Source organism: Pleurodeles waltl, chromosome 7 (assembly GCF_031143425.1).
Source record: "Pleurodeles waltl isolate 20211129_DDA chromosome 7, aPleWal1.hap1.20221129, whole genome shotgun sequence".
NCBI classification, from domain to species: Eukaryota; Metazoa; Chordata; class Amphibia; order Caudata; family Salamandridae; genus Pleurodeles; species Pleurodeles waltl.
Genome location: NC_090446.1, coordinates 859,114,074 through 859,130,862, shown reverse-complemented (window position 1 = coordinate 859,130,862; position 16,789 = coordinate 859,114,074).

Here is a 16,789-nt window from a genome sequence, read left to right as displayed (position 1 = left end):
TACTTGGTTAATTTCTTATTTAGCTCTCCATAGGAGTACATGTCCTGCTCCTTCCTATGTCTTTGCATACATACAGAATGTACTCACTCTCTTTTGCTTGTTACTTCAACGCCCCACACCACATATCTGCCCTTTTGTGGCCAAAGCTGTACAGTGCACTCTTTCTGCTCTACTTTGCCTCTTCTCTCTCCCCTCTCTCTTATGCCTCCTATTTCCCTATCCCCTTGCCCAGACTCTAGGAAGACCCTGAGTACCCTGTGTGAGACCTGGCATCCTTTGGGTGGTCTTACCCAAACCTTTTGCCTTTCACCGCCTGTTTTCAGCTGTATCTTTTTGATGGCCTTAGGACTCTGAGCACTTTACCACTGCTAACTAGTACTAAAGTGCAAGTACTTCTTACCTAAACATGGTAACATTGGTGTATCCACAATTGGCATTTTTAATGTACTTCTAAGTTCCTTGCACAGTGGCCTCTCCTATAACCACGGCCTGTAAATTAAATGCTACTAGTGGGCCTTCAGCACGGATTGTATCACCCACTTCAGTAGCCATGTAAACACGTCTCAGGGCTGCCACCTCAGAACCTATGTGTGATATTTCACTGTAAGTTCAATTTTAGATTCAAAACCTGTTGGCAAGCCTTAAACTCCCTTTTTCTTACATAAGAGTCACCCCTAAACTAGGCCTTAGAGCCCATAAGCAGGGTGCCATGTAAATAAAAGTCAGGGCATGTACTTTTAAGTTTTACATGTTCTGGCGATGAAAAACTCCCAAAATTGTTTTTCATTCCCATGAGGCCTGCTCATCCTATAGGTCACCATTTGGAGTTCCTTAATAAACTTTTAAGCTGTAATTCCTGATCAGAAAGGAGTGACTGAATCATGTTTCATATCATTAGAATTGTAAGGGTAAAACGTCTTTACTGGTAAAGTTGGATTTATTATTACTATTTTGAAATTGCCTCTTTTAGAAAGTGGGCATTTCTCTGCTCTCACAGCTCTATGCATCAGCCAGCCTGTCCCAATTACACATCTGATCTGGGCTAAGAGACAGCTACATTTGTGCATTTCCTCCAGACACCAGAGTATAGGATACTCATCTCCACCTGCATTCATCTGCATACTGATGGGTCTTCCTGAGCAGAGAGGATGGGAAAGGCTCACACTTACACTTCAAAGGGTAGTGCGCCCCACACAAAGAGCTGATTATCCCACCCTGATAGTCTGGAGCCAGGGCTGGGCTGAAGGAGGGAACCTGTCAAGGCACTTTTGCTATAATTACTAGGTCTCTGACCGCCTGAAATCAAATCACTACTGGACTTCGAAAGAACTCTGCTGGAGTAAAGACTGCTGTGCTGTAAGAATTGCCACTCTGCCTGGAACGACTGTTACACAGAACTGTTTCTCTGCATTGCTGAGCTACCCTGCTGACTGCTGCTCTTTACCTTGCTGAGAACAAGGACTGGACCCATCCTGCTGAACCAGAGTTTCTCCAAGGGCTTGCTGGCTTCCCCCCTGTTCCCCTGCAGTCTCAGGGACATGAAAGACTGCTTGTAACTCCCCTGGTACTGCTGGACTCTGCCATATGTGAGTCCTACCCTTGCCCCTCTCTGGTCCTGGGCCACAGAAGTGGATCTGCAAAAATGTAACTATCGCCACCGCAAGTGTGGCTGTCTATAGACTATTGCACTCGTAATGAGCCACTTAATCTGTAAATCATGTCTTGACCTCTACTTACTGGATGTTTGTAGTTTTGGTCTTGTTTTACTCAGATAAATATTCTATATTTTACCAAACCTGGATGGAGTCCTTTTGTGGTGTTTTCATTGAGTTATTGTATTTTAAATATGTTGCACAAATACTTTATACATTGCCTCTTAAGTTAAGCATGATTGCTCAGTGCCAAGCTACCAGAGGGTCAGCACAGATTAATTTAGAAGTGTATCTGACTTACCCTGACTGGGATTGTGCTCCCTACTTGGACAGGATACATTCCTCTGCAAACTAGAGACCCGATTTCTAACACCCCTCCTTGTAGATAAAGCTGGAGATGTGCATGATTTCGCTGTGTGTACCTGATGACAAGCTTACCGATGCCCTGGAGGTTGTCACACAGACCTTTTGTTTTCCCCTTAGCAGTCCTTTTACTGATTCTTCTCTTCTTCCACTGTCTGTCTCCTGCTGTCACTTTCTCACCTCTCCTCTCCCGCTTCAAGCTGTTCACCTCTCGTGGCTTTGCTTCTGCAGCCACTTTTAAAATGCTCTGACCTCGATAAAGCCAATAGCCGTGATTGGCCATCTTGAAAGAGTATTTGATACATTTTCAAGAAAGTCATCACATTGCGAGATGCACTGTGGAATGGCAAAACATTGTGGCCAACTTCAAAATATAAAGCTAACATTTTTATGCTTCCAAGTTGACAGCAACATTGCTTAATGCAACAGGGCATAATGTAACATGGGGACTGTCTTGAAATTACTTCTTCTAACTTTCAAGATGGCTGTCACACTGCATGATGGAAGATGGCAGAACACAAGGTGATGGCCATCTTGGAAGCAGAACAGTATTATTTACCATACTTTCAAGATGGCTTGCCATGTTGCATCGTTGCCACTTTGCATTACACATGTGGCAGACACCATAAAAGTAAAACAAATAAACTTTTAATATGGCTGGTCTTTGTTATCAGTTTTGCAACTGCATCCGGCATTGACAAAGCTAACAGTGGCGATCAGAAGGCATTGCGACATGCGGCCTATTGGCTTTGACAGTGCTTGTTTTTTAATGTTACTGAAGTAAGTATGCTATTATGTCACTTTGCTCTTCGGTCTGTACAAGTAGAGTCATGAATTTCTGTATAGACACATGCACTAGTGCTTGTTTTTCAATGCTGCAAGTTTTTTTCAGGGATTAGCCGCTTTTAGCCATGGCCACCTGTGGGCCTCTAGGGTCTGTGACACTGTGATGCAAAATAACCTTGCTAATGGAATATAGCCTGGACAATTTAGTCTTCAGTCCTGTCTTGCTCAAAACCATGTCATCTAGTGAGGTCACAGCTCATCACAGACTTGCATGGATCAGAAAGCCTCATTGACCCCACCCCACTGTGTGACAGATAAGAGTAGGGTTTATACAAGGCTTCAGTGTAATGAAAGGGAATAAGGAGCATGGAATATAATGCTAGAGAGAATAGGTAAAAGGTATGTGAAGGAGAAGGAATGAAAAAGAAGGAGAAAAGGGTATATGGAAGAGGAGAGACATGTGAAAAGGAATGGGTGAGGCGGTGTGGGCACTGTTTAGATATGAGAAGAGTGAGACATGCTGTATGGAAGGGGTAGGGATTGTAGAGAGGAAAAAGCAGAGAGGAAATGAAAGAGGAGGATAAGATGGTGGGAGGACAATGGAGAGTGTGGGGTAGGATGAGGGGTGGGAGAGATGAAGGGAAAGGGTATCAGCAAATGAAAAAGAAACCTGAGTGTTATGGAAGTGATTAAATTGTAGTCAATAATGAGATGAAATAATAAACAAAGTAGGAACATTGAAGTGACATTCAGGGAGAGAATACAGTGGATGGCAGTTGAGGAAATAATCAAGGAAGGATGAGATGACAAGAAAGGGGTGAGGAGACAATAAGGGAATGCATGAGGGGACAAAGAAGGTGTGAGGTGACAATCAAGACGAGTGAGGAAACGGTCAAGTATGCCATGAGCTGAAAGCCAAAGAAAAGATGAGAAGAAAGAAAAATAACAGGCAAAGATACAATCAAAAAAAGAGAAGGATATAGTAAAGGGATGGATGAGGAGGCAAAGAAGGAAAGTATGAAGTCACAGGAAAGGGTAAGGTATCAATCAAGAAAGGACTGAGGAGACAGTCAAAGAATGATTCACCAAATAGTCAAAGCTGGCAAAAGGAGATAGTCACAGAAGGGATGAGATGACAATCAATAAAGGAGTGAGGAGACCGTCAAGGAAGGAAAGATTTGACAGTCAAGAAAAAGATGAGTAAACAGTGAAGAAATGGATGAGCAGACAATCAAAGAAAGGGCATGGAGACGGCAAAACAGCCTATGAGACAATTAATGAAGGGATGATTTGTTAAGAAAGGAGTAAGTAAATCTGGAGCACATTAGGAGATAATCAAGGAATGAGTGAGGTGGCAATCAGGAAAGAAATGAGAGGACAGTCAAGGAAGGCATGATGAGCTAGCCATGGAAGAAATGAGGAAACAATCAAGAAACTTTATGGTAACAAAAAATAAGTGAGCAGACATTCAAGTGATGTGATCTTCATGTTTTCTGCCTATATACCCCATTGCATTTCATAAATTTGCACATTTATGCTTATGAGTGCACATTCTTCATTTATAAACATGCTGCAGTTAGCATTGATTACATATGAACACCATATAATTTTTGATTTATTATAGTTTGATAGCACATTGATTATTCATGTATAGGTTCTAACGTGATTTGTAATGTGTGATATACTTTAGTGAAGGTGCAACAGAATAGACTTTGCATGCTAATGCCTGCATTTCACATTATTCATCATAATGTTAGCTTTTTTCATAATAATTGGAAAAGTGTATTTGAACCTGGAATAGGCATTTATCAGGGATAGAGAAATATTTAGCTTCCTGAGTTAAGCAACACACATCCCTACTGAAGGGTACCAGTTCCTCTGAGCCAGGAGGTCCTTGTCAGCTAGGGAACGCAATAACTGAGACAAATCCCAACCTTCTTCAAGTACATAAGCTAAGTGAACAACATGCCTCTGGTTCAGTTAAGCCATGCTGATCGCAGGTCATTTAAAGAGAAACTCAAAAGGCAATTTTGGTGCTACAAAAGATTAGTGAGAGGTTTGGAAGTTGGGGTTGATTACCAAAGACTAAATTGGCCATTTGAAGCAGTGAATTATTGAAATGACATCACAAAGTTATTTATTTCAATATTCTGTTATTAGTCACTTCCATTGCAACTGCTGGCCTGACAATTAAATGCTTCTAATGGCCTTGCAGCTCCTGACTGTGCTTCCAGTTAAGTAGCCCTCTGAATATCTCTCAGGCCTGCCATTGCAGCCTGGTGTGTGCAGTTGACAAAGTAAATCTTTTGCCAGGCCTGAACATTCCTCTTTAATATACATACATCGGTTATATGACGGAACACCGAATTTTAAACTACTACTAACCTTAACAACGAGGTCGGAACACCGACCTCGTCTTTACTACTAATGATTTTACCACGAATGCCTTTACAACGATATTTCGTTGTAAAGGCATTCCTGATAAAATCATTAGCAATAGGCACCATTCACCCTACATCCCTCACCCCACCCCCCCCAACCCCACCCCAAAAACTAAAACCCCCTGACCCCCCACCCACTCCCCAAAACCAAAAACGCCCCACCCCCCCAACCCCACCCTAAAACCTAAAACCCCCTGACCCCCCACCCACTCCCCAAAACCAAAAACGCCCCACCCCCCCAACCCCACCCTAAAACCTAAAACCCCCTGACCCCCCACCCACTCCCCAAAACCAAAAACGCCCCACCCACCCAACCCCACCCTAAAACCTAAAACCCCGACCCCCCACCCCTCCCCAAAACCAAAAACGCCCCACCCCCCCAACCCCACCCCACCCCAAAACCTAAAACCCCCTGACCCCCCACCCCCTCCCCCTCCCCAAAACCTAAAACCCCCCACTTACCTGAGTCGTCACCTTGTCATCTGCGTCGTCCTCCTCAGCCGACTCCCTTGTATGTACCTTAACCATGCATGTTCGTTGTTCAGGACATGCGTGGTTAAGGCACAAAATAACGAAGTCGTGGTTAAAGAAAGCGGTGTTCCGCTTTCGTTAACCAGGACTTCGTTATAAAAAATTCGGCATAAAGGATGTTTCCCACATACATCGCCCCTAGGGTAGGCACTGGACAGCCCTGAGGACAGAGATCAATGTACTTACAAAGTAGGGCACGCACTTTTAATATTTACATGTTGTTGGAAATGGCCTTTCTGCAGGATCACCCCCAGACTTTTTGTCTTCCTCGTTCTCTTTTTCTGACCTCATTTTTGCTGGCTTTAGGACTCTGCGCACTTTACCACTGCTAATCAGTGCTAAAGTGCATATGCTCTCTCCTTAAAACATGGTGACATTGGCTCATACCCAACTGGCTTATTAAATTTACTTGTAAGTCCCTAGTCAAGTGCACTACATGTGCCCAGGGCCTCTAAATTAAATGCTACTAGTGGGCTGCAGCACTGGTTGTGCCACCCACATAGGTAGCCCCCTAACCATCTCTCAGGTCTGCCTCAGCAGTGCCTGTGTGCGCAGTTTCACTGCCACTTCGACTTGGCATTTAAAAGTACTTGCCAAGCCTTAAACTCCTCTTTCCTACATATAAGTCACTCCTAAGGTAGGCCCTAGGTAGCCCACACGGCAGGGTGCTATGTAGGTAAAAGGCAGGACATTAACCTGTGTTCTATATGTCCTGGCAGTGTAAAAGTCCTAAATTCGTTTTTACACTGCTATGTGGCCTGCTCCTTTCATAGGATAGCATTGGGGCTACCCTCTTACACTGTTTGAGTGGTAGATCCTGATCTGAAAGGAGTAGCCAGGTCATATTTAGTATGGCCAAAATGGTGATACAAAATCCTGCTTAATGGTGAAGTTGGATTTTATATTACCATTTTAGAAATGCTACTTTTGGAAAGTGAGCATTTCTCTACACATAAATCCTTCTGTGATTTCCAATCCACATCTGGCTAGGTTTAGTTGACAGCTCCCTGGTGCATTCACTCAGACACATCCCAAACACAGGATACTCAGACTCACTTGCATACATCTGCATTTTGAATGTGTCTTCCTGGGCTGGGAGAGTAGAGGGCTTGACACTTACATGTCAAAGGACAGTAGCCTGCCCTCACACAAAGGACTGCCACACCCCCTACTGGGACCCTGGCAGACCGAATGGAACTAAAAGGGGACCTTGTGCACTTCTAAGCCACTCTTTGAAGTCTCCCCCACTTCAAAGGCACATTTGGGTATTTAAGCAGGGTCTCTGTCCCTACCAATTTAGACACTTCTGAGGTAGACACTCTACCTGACAAGACACTTATCGGAGAAGAGGACATGAACCAGAACCTGCATCCTGCCAAGAAGAACTGCCTGGCTGTTCCACAGATACTTTACACATTGTTTGTAAGATAAGCCTGACTGCTCTGTGCCATGCTATTTGGGGAGTTGAGCACAGGTTAATTTAGGGTTAACTTGATTCTCACCCTGACAAGGTTTGTGGTTACTGCTTGACCAGGGCTTACACCCCAGTTAACCAACAACCCAATTTTCCACAGAGGTGAGGATCATGACTAGTGTGTCTGTTGTGTACAGTGCCATGTAGTGATTTGGTGTATCCCACCATTCCATATCTGAGACCAAGTCATTTTAATTTTCCTTGATTGGCCTTTTTGATTTTTTCAATTCACCCTTTCCCCTTTGTGCCTGAATCTACCTCTACGCATATTGAGTTTGAGCTGGCTAAAATGGAGTCCTACACTGTGCCCAGTTCAATAATTTCTGTTATGAAAGTTGATTTTCTGCAAAGAGCACCACCATGAAGATAGAATTGTAAAAGTATTTGAGGGCCTGGGCAGAAGTCCACCAGTCCCTGGTTACAGCAACAGAAGGAGATGATGAGGTGGATAGGCAAGGACAGGATATGTATGCCTGTTCTGAGAGTCAGCATCTTCTGAGGTGGAGGATGTACCCCCTGAGTTGGAGCTCCCTGCCAGGGCAGGGAGGAGTGCATCTTCCTGCAGCCAGAGGAGCTGGTGGAAAGGAGGAAAGAGAGACAGTTCAAGCTGCAGATGGCCCAGTTGATAATGGAAGAGAAGAAACTGGCCATGGAGGAAAAGCAACTGGCCATGAAGTAGAAAATTGCTTTGTAGCCGTTGGCTCATGAGAATAACCTTAAGGAGCTGGACATCAAAGCCAGGCAAGCCGAGTATAGCAGTGATGGTGGCAGCATTTGTACAGTGCCCTCTGGAGATACGAAGGTCCATATCCCCAAAGGTCTGGTGCCTTATATTGTTATGGGGGAAGACATTGACAAGTGGTTTGAAGCTTATGAGATAGATGTAATAACAAAGCCTGAGTCTTTAGTGAAGAGCAGAAGGAGGTTTATTTCAGTATGTTGGAGTAAACAGCTCAGCCATCCTTCTAAAAGCTCTTTCCTCAATCTCCTCCAACCACCCCAGAACCTTACAACCTATCGCATTCTACACTGATGTCAAGGATGACATCCGTATAGAATATTACATACCCCCCTCCTTTCAATACAGACTTGAAGTTAGACATGACCGAGAGAAGTAAACATGCATTAGGCATCAACAAGAAACTTCATATACACTACACATAAGCAAGAAAATAAACCTGGACACTGGGATTGGAAACAGAAAGAGATAGCAACAAAAACCAAATTAAACACAGTCTTTTAAATAAGCAGGACTTTGGACCTTTCTGTCTGACTTTTTAATTAAGGCTATGGTCTCTTTCAATACTCTATTAAACCGCTCTACCATTCCATTGGATTCCGGATGGTATAGAGCACATTGTTTGTGTGTGATACCACACACACAAAGACATTTCTCAATTTCTTTGGAAATTAGTTGTACTCCATTGTCAGTAAGTAATGTTTCAGGAATACCTTCCCTTATAAAAAAGATCTTTTAGGAAGTTTATGACATGTGAAGTTTCAATGCCTCTGGAAAAACACATTTTAGGCCAGTGGGAGAACATATCTATTGCAACTATGACATAGTTTTCTTGACCATTACTGTGTATTGGACCTAGAATATCCAACGCAATGTCTTTTCACGGTTTATCAGGACGATTCCTTATTACCATAGGTTGAACTTTTGGTTTCATGCTTTTTTCACTTAAAGCACATTGCATACATTCTCTTACCAGGCTCTCAACTTGTGCGTCCATACCTGGCCACCAATAGCTGGACCACAGCCTCTCCTTCGTTTTAGAGATGCTTAAATGACACCTATGAGCTATGTTTATCAATTCTTCCCTTAATTTAACCAGAGGAATTAATCTAGTGCCACGTAACAGCAAGCCATCTTTGGTTGCCAATTGATCTTTGACCAACCAAAAGTCTTTACACAGTTCTCCTCCCTGGCGTTTGTATTTCCAATCATGAATAATGAGATCCATTACCTTTTGTAGAGTTGAATCTTCCTTTACTTCTTCATGCCACTTGTCTTCTGATTTTATCTCATAATCAAGTTCACACACACAATTTGTATAGTCATCAATACAATCATTGTCTAGATGATTCATTTTGTCCTCATTTACCAACCTAGACAAAGTATCTGCAATTACATTTTCCACTCCAGGGATGTATTTTACCTCACAGCTGTACTCTAGAATCAATACCCTTCTTATTGAATACCTCACATAATGGTTTCTGATCAGTTTTTACGGTGAAAGTAGTACCCCATAATAACGTTTTTAACTTTTTAATAGCCCAGTGTACAGCAAGGGCTTCCCTTTCAATTACAGAATATCTGCATCCTGAGCCTTTGAGACTTCTCAATAAAAACATCATGGTATTTTCTGGACCACACCCACCGTGCTGTAAGACTGCACCAAGACCTTTGAGGCTGGCATCAGTGGTAAGGCAGAAACTCTTTTTTGGATCAAAAGTTTTAAGTTTGGGAGCTAGAGCTAACTTACTTTTGATCGCCTCAAACTCTTTCCCACACTCATCATTCCATACAAAATTTGCACCTTTTTTTAGGAGACCCCTCATGTTGTATGTAACTTTGGCAAAGTTTTTAAACAAATTTATGATAGTACGCTACCATTCCCAGAAAACGCATGAGTTCTTCTTTAGTAGTGGGAGGAACCATCTCTTGAATAGATCAGCCTTCGGAATTACACCTTCACCTGTTATGGTGTGGCCCAAGTAATCACAGTCAGATTATGATCACACAACCTCTTTAAGACTTGCATGACCCTTGCATCATGTTCATCTTTCTCTTTTACATACACCAAAATGTCGTACTGGTATACCTAGACTCCCTCTAAAGCTCTCAAAACTTTCTCCATAACCCTTTGAAAAACAGATGCAGCCTAAATCAGCCCAAAAGGAAATCTGGTGTATCTGAACGTACCAAAAGGTGTTATGAAAGCAGTGATCTTTCATCCAGCTGTATCTGGTGATAGGCCGAGGCAAGATCAATAGTACTGAATACCTTTGCATCTCCTATCAGCAATTGAGCAATGTTAGGTAAAGGATATCTCTCAACCACAACACATTTGTTCAATTGAGGTAAATGCATAGCCTAAAAGAACCATTGGGCTTCCTGGCAGCAACAACTGGGGCCAGCCAAGCAGTACTCTCAACCTCCTCAATTATACCTTGATCCTTGAGTTTGTTCAACTCACTCTGCATCTCTTCTCTCACGTTCACAGGAACACTCCTCACTTTACTACAAATAGGAACTGAATTGGGAATAATTTTAATTTTGAGTTGATAACCCTTTAAACAGCCCAGTCCATTCCTAAACACACTAGGAAACTCACCACACAATATCTGATGTAATGCCGAATCTGTCTCAGAAGATTTTGGTATAACAGTATTGACATGAACAGTGTCTTTTAACACAATGGGATTTTCACTATTTGGATCCAACAAAACACCTAAGTCCCTTTGATGCCACCAGCTTATAATGCTGTCACCCTTCTTGGATACAGATATCTTTCCAGAGGTATGGCGATCTTTATATTCAATGAAACCTATAAAATATCCATGTAGTTGTATCAATTCGCCTTCGGAAGCACATGGTTTAATGTCAGGCTTAAGTAATGTTACAGTACTCTTCGAATGGTGACTAAAGAAGTCGCTAGAGATAATTGTGATTTTAGCACCAGAATCAAACCGGACCTTGGTTCTTTTCCCTTCAACCAGAATGAAATCTAAAGGGCCAACACAGTTCCCATTTCCTACTTGTAAAACAATTTGCCCATAATCAAAATCCGTAGAGTACAAACTCTCATCATCATTAGCATGAACCTCATAGGTGCTTTGTTTAGGTTTCCTCATTCTGCAAACTGAGAAAAAATGACCCTGTTTCTTACAATATGTACACATGGCTTATAGTGCGGGACAGTTTTTGCCGTTGGCAAAATGACCTGATCTATCACATCTAAAACATCTCTTCTCTTTATTGATTGTGGAACTCCTGTTTTCCTTCTTCTTTGTACCTACAATAATATTGATACCTTTAGTAAAAGTGCACACCTGGTTGGATGGATCATTCTTAATTACATCAACACATTTTAGTGAATGTTCTATTTATTTTAGCAATGGCTAGTACTCCTTCAAGAGTGGGTTCATCCCTGAGCCATAACTCCTCGCGGACTTTCTCTATGTGGCATCCTAGCATGAACTGATCTCTTATTCTTTCATCAGTTAGTACCACAAATTTGCATGAAGATGCAACTCGCCTGAGGTCTGTTACATAATTCTCAATAGATTCTCCTTCTCTTGGTAATCTCTTCCCAAAATAATAGCGTTCCAAAATGGTGCTTATCTTGGGAAGATAGTGGATATCTAGTTTGTGTATGTAAGTTTCGTACTCATTGAGGTCTATTGATTCACTGTCTGGAACATCTGGCAGATGATCAAATACTTCTTGACCTTCTGAGCCCAAACAGTGAAGTAATAATGCAGTCCTCCTTCCAGCACTTAAAGAGGTTCCACATACTTTTGCATAACATTCAAATACTTTTTCCCATTTGGCCCATTTGATAGGGGGCTCACCAGGAGATGATAAGAAAAACAGAGGTGCTGTGACATTCTGCATTTTGTAAATATTTGTGTTAAATGTATAGTGTTAGAATATTGCATATATAAATGTCATAGATCGCTTTTGGAGCAGATAATAAAGTAAAACTTTTTTTATATGGAACAGAAATTAAAGCTGTGCAGATCAGCGTTGTGTGTAGCACTATAGTTCACACGATGTATTTGGAAGCAAAGAAATCATTAATGCTGTGCACATCAGCGATGTGCTTAATATTTTCTTAAGATTATCAATGCTGTGCACATCAGCAATGTGGTTAATGTTCCACAAAATTAGTAACGCTGGGCACATCAGCGATGTGCTAAAATTTGTATGAAACTGTTTAATTAATCCTCTGTTGTGGTGTCAAGGTCGACTTCCTTTGTAATACGATTTATAGCGAGGTGAAAGTTAAAAATACAATGCTCTGAAACGCTGTTGGGAGACATCCGTGCTTTACATAGCAAATAAATAAATAAACCAGGTCGTGGAAGGTGGACTCAGATCATTTAATGTTTTGGAGAGCGTAGGCGGGGCTGCGCAAGCAGCATTCGGCTCAAGTCCCTACCTGCTCACCACTTTGGTTGCCACGCTGGAACACTGACGTAAAAGCTTTGGTTGCTGTGGAGATGTTCCCCAATCAACCACGGAAAGATTGCAGGGAAACTAACAGGTGTCTCCAGGAAGTGGTTGCCATGGTGACGTTCTGTGTGCGGTGTGCAAGCGTAGTAACATCCCACCAGTAAACAGTGACGCGCACGCGAGAGGAAATTCTCACGACCCCAACAGATGAAAACCAAATGTAGAAAAAAAACAGGCCAAAACGGTAAGGAGTGATAATTATTTAACTCCCATAAATAGTATCAATGTAAGAAATAACGAAGAGTCGAGGAATAATGTTGTGGACTCACAAAGGGGTCTGTCCTGTATCCAACAGGAATTCCAGGATGTTGAGCTGTGCACAATAGTTTCCCAGTCATCGCCAGTGTAATAATGAAGCCTGAGTCCATAGTGAAGAGCAGAAGGAGGTTTATTTCAGTATATTGGAGTAAACAGCTATGCCATCCTTTTAACAGCTCTTTCCTCAATCTCCTCCAACCACCCCAGAACCTTAGTACCTATCGCATTCTACACTGATATCAAGGATGACATCAGTATTGAATACTGCATACCCCCCTCCTTTCAATACAGACTTGAAGTTAGATATGACCAAGAGAACTAAACAAAGCTTCACATGCATTAGGCATAAACAAGAAACTTCATATATACTACTCATCCGTGAGAAAATAAACCTGGAAACTGGTATTGGAAACAGAAAGAGATAGCAACAAAAAACAATTTAAACATAGGCCCTCATTACAACCCTGGCGGTAAATGCGGCTTACTGCCGTGTAGAAGACTGCCAACATACTGCTGCGCCGCAGAATTCCGCTACAGCTATTACGACCCACAGCTCAGAATCGGTAGCAGGAGGACTGGACTCTGGTAAGTCAAAGCTTTACTATTATATCCCCCACCCTACAAGCATGCCATCACATACTCCCACCCTCACCCTCACCCCCATCACTCCAACTCCTCACATATGCCCCACTATCACAACTCACCCATCCCAACACCAAGCCATGCATGCAACACCAAAGCATGGACACCCATCACCAAAGCATGTCCACTACAGATACCCACACAGACCCCAAACCAAATATCACACAAGGACCAAGACAAGAATGCAAGCACTGGAGTACAGGGTCACTCACCCATTGCACACAATGGCACAGAGAGATGCAATAATCATGCCTTTACCGCCCTGCAGGACCCTAACCCAACATCACCGGACAGGAGGTACCAGACATATCCAGTCCCCCCACAGAAGAGACCCACAGTGAAGACAGCAGCTCTGCACAACTGGATCAAGATGACCAGCCGGCCCATCAGGGACCTCGGGACAGTCGGATACCCTGACACTGTCACAAGCCACCACAGACCCTCCCCCCTCAGGAAACACCAGCACAGCACCCACCAAGAGGGCCCATCCCTCTGTCCCCAGGACACGTCAATCAGCAGTGTGTCCACTAATACAGGTAACCCAGGCAAACCCACCAACCCAAGAAAATCAGGGACCTGGGGGCCGTGGCAGTGGGCACACGGTTCAGGGGACAGAGGCTCAGGAAAACAGGGAAACTGGGAGGACTGCTGTGCGACAGGGGGAGGACAGGCCCAGGGAACCCACTCTCCATGAGGCCCTCTCCAACATCATGGGATCTTACCATCATTCCCAGGAGACAATGGCAACGGTACTGGCCAAGTTTCAGGACACCCAGCAGCTGCAGGAGGAACACTATCTGGGGATCAGGGAGGACCTGAAGTCCATGAACAACACCCTGGTCACCATTGCAGGGGTGCTGCAAGACCTTGTCAACACCAGGAGGGACACTGTGGCACAACAATGGGCCCCTGACACTAGCCTGGACGATGAACAGCCCTCCACCTCTGCCGGGGCTAGTGGACAGGAGGTACCGCCACAGGAACACCCCACCAGCACCCCACACCCTGCAGATGGAGAACCACCCCAAAAATGGTCCCTGAGATCCAGGAACAAGACAGAGAACATTGCCAAGACCCCCCCCCCCCCCCCAAATGTGACCCTTCTGTCCCACTTTGTCACCCTGTCCATCTTTAAACTGCCATTGCTCCACTTCCTATGCCCCTTTGGACAATGCAACTGTGAAACAAATAGACTGGACTCTGCCATGGACATTCCTCCACCATCACCCCTGCCCATTTTACAACCCCCTTCACTTATTTGCACAGAAATAAACACACTTCAATCACAAAACAATCTGGAGTCAGTCTGTGCTTTCACAAACGTGTAATTGCAATAACCCTGGAATATAGCAATGTCAATTTAATTGTTCACATACCGATGTAACACAGCTGTAGGGCTGGAGGAAATATAGCAGAGGGCACAAAGTGGGACCCACATCTGTGAAATGTAAAGGAAAAGTGACAAGTCAGGGTCCATACACTGAGTGAAAATGACAGACCTATGCTAGCTCCAACAATAGTATGAGCTGTGGGAGGCAGTGACATTTTCTTACCTGTGTCTCACTGGAAGTATTGCATGAATATGTTGTTTCTGTTGTCGATATCCTCTTCTTCTGCCTCCTCTTCTTCACTGTCCACAGGCTCCACAGCTGCCACAAGACCACCAGCTGGCCCATCCTCCTGCAGAAAAGGCACCTGCCGTCGCAAAGCCAGGTTGTGCAGCATACAGCAGGCCACGATGATCTGGCACACCTTCTTGGGTGAGTAGTAAAGAGAACCACCTGTCATATGGAGGCACCGGAACCTGGCCTTCAGGAGGCCGAAGGTGCTTTCAATCACCCTCCTAGTTCACCCATGTGCTTCATTGTAGCGTTCCTATGCCCTTGTCCTGGGATTTCTCACTGGGGTCAGTAGCCATGACAGGTTGGGGTAACTAGAGTCACCTGCAAATGTCGAGGGACAACTGTTAGACACACACTAACCCGTAGGGACAACCCCATACCCAGACAAAAATTCACACTGTACAGGGTCCTTTTCCTCACCTATTAGCCACACACGGTGCCTCTGGAGTTGCCCCATCACATAAGGGATGCTGCTATTCCTCAAAATGTAAGCGTCATGCATTGAGCCAGGAAATTTGGCATTCACATGGGAGATGTACTGGTTGGCCAAACACATCATCTGCACATTCATAGAATGGTAGCTCTTCCAGTTTCTGTACACCTGTTCACTCCTGCGGGGGGTACCAAGGCCAAATGTTTCCCATCAATGGCACCTATGATGTTAGGGATATGTCCCAGGGCATAGAAGTCACCTTTCACTGTGGGCAAATCCTCCACCCGAGGAAACACGATGTAGCTGCACATGTGTTTCAGCAGGGCAGACAACACTCTGGACAACACGTTAGAGAACATTGGCTGGGACATCCCTGATGCAATGGCCACTGTTGTTTGAAAGGAACCACTTTCCAGGAAATGGAGTACTGACAGGACCTGCACTAGAGGGGGTATCCCTGTGGGATGGCGAATAGCTGACATCGGGTCTGGCTCCAACTGGGCACACAGTTCCTGGATTGCTGCACAATCAAGTCTGTACGTGACTATGATGTGTCTCTCTTCCATTGTCGACAGGTCCACCAGGGGTCTGTACACCGGATGATCCCGCCATCTCATCACCTGCCCCAGCCCTATGGAGGAGAACAGCGAGCAGAGAGTCAGCCAACACTGAGGTATCACAAAATGTCATTTGCACACATGTATTAATCCACAATGTGCCTGTTACTGTGGGTATTCAAGGCCTACATTGGTGTGACGCAGTTAATATTAATGCCATGTGGCCCCACAAAATGGCAGCTGCCTGACCCGTGGGGTGGGACAAAGGGATATGAGGTGACTGAGCTGGCGTTGTACACCGTCGCGGTGGGCGGTTGAAGACCGCGGGCCAATCCTGCATTGGTTAACATTAGACCCTAGAGGTCCTAGGAGCCAATGATGATGTTCGCCGGCGGTGACGGTACGCACCGCCGCAGACTTGACTGCCATTTTCTGTTTGTTCACTCACTTGATACCTGACCTTCAACAGGAGAGGACCTACACTGCAAGTGCTGCTGTGACCTCAGTCTGGAAGCAACGATGGCTCATGTGTCTGGGGAAAGGGCCCCTGCCTTCACTTCGGAGGAGTTGGAGAAACTAGTGGATGGGGTCCTCCCCCAGAACACACAACTGTACAGTCCTCCAGACAAACAGGTGAGTACACTGTGAGCATGCTGCCTGGGCAATACCTGTTTGGAGTGGTGTGGATGGAAGATAAATGGGGGGGGAACTGAGGCCTGCATGTGCGGATGGTGAGTATATGTGCGTCAGGGCAAGGGTGGGAACGTGGGCCAATGAGTATGACG